Consider the following 813-nt stretch of genomic DNA (forward strand, 5'->3'; position numbering starts at 1 on the left):
ACTCTTTCTTTATTTTTTCTTTCATTTGTGTATGTTGTATCCTATCTAGTTCATTGACTCCTAAATACTTATATGGTTGGCTTTCGTCTAGTTCTCTTATTTCATTGGCTTTATCTAGTGTTATATTGCTACTTTTAACTAATTTTCCTCTTTTCAGGGTTGCTTTGGCACATTTTTCTAATCCGAATTTCATTTCTATTTCCTTGGTAAAGCCGTGTACTGTCTGTAGTAGTGTTTCTAGCTCTTTGTCGTTTTTTGCATATAATTTTAGGTCATCCATATATAGAAGGTGGCTGACTGTTTTTCCATAGCATATTATTATTATTATTATTATTATTATTATTATTATTATTATTATTATTATATGTTTATCAAATATATGACTGTAACTTTATTTACATATTAATCCCTCAGGAGATCTGTGACTAAAACGTTGCAAGATTAATTAATGCATCTCACCAACATCCCACATCATTATCTAAATATTTTAGAGATAGCTTGAAAACTGTTGACACTAATCGTTTACTTAACTCGACAGATCTTTGTGGCTATTGAACTCTTTAGTACAACATGAGAACTATCTTTTAGTTTTTAGAGCTATGCTAAATATTTTTACTACTAGATGTTAGTAATTTCTCTTGAACTTTCTTCTGTCTCCTGCTTCTGAAGAAGAACTTTGCTCAAAACGTAAAACACCCTTTCTTTCCTTCTCTGAACGTCTTATTAATACTTTGCATGCACCACGTCCTCTTGTTGTTGTTTTTTCCTGTGTGTTTTTCTCCGTGTGTGTGTGTGTGTGTGTGTGTGTGTGTA

At 31.5% G+C, this 813-nt stretch overlaps 1 protein-coding gene across 1 annotated transcript in view; it reads left to right on the forward strand.

The window, feature by feature from the left end:
• The window catches only part of LOC106867182 (zonadhesin), a gene marked incomplete at its 5' end in the record, with an annotated part of 44,464 nt that overhangs the window by 12,777 nt on the left and 30,874 nt on the right, over window positions 1-813 (forward strand). The gene's annotated exons all lie outside the window — the stretch shown is intronic.

The sequence above is a fragment of the Octopus bimaculoides genome, chromosome 3 (genome assembly GCF_001194135.2).
Source record: "Octopus bimaculoides isolate UCB-OBI-ISO-001 chromosome 3, ASM119413v2, whole genome shotgun sequence".
Lineage (NCBI taxonomy): Eukaryota > Metazoa > Mollusca > Cephalopoda > Octopoda > Octopodidae > Octopus > Octopus bimaculoides.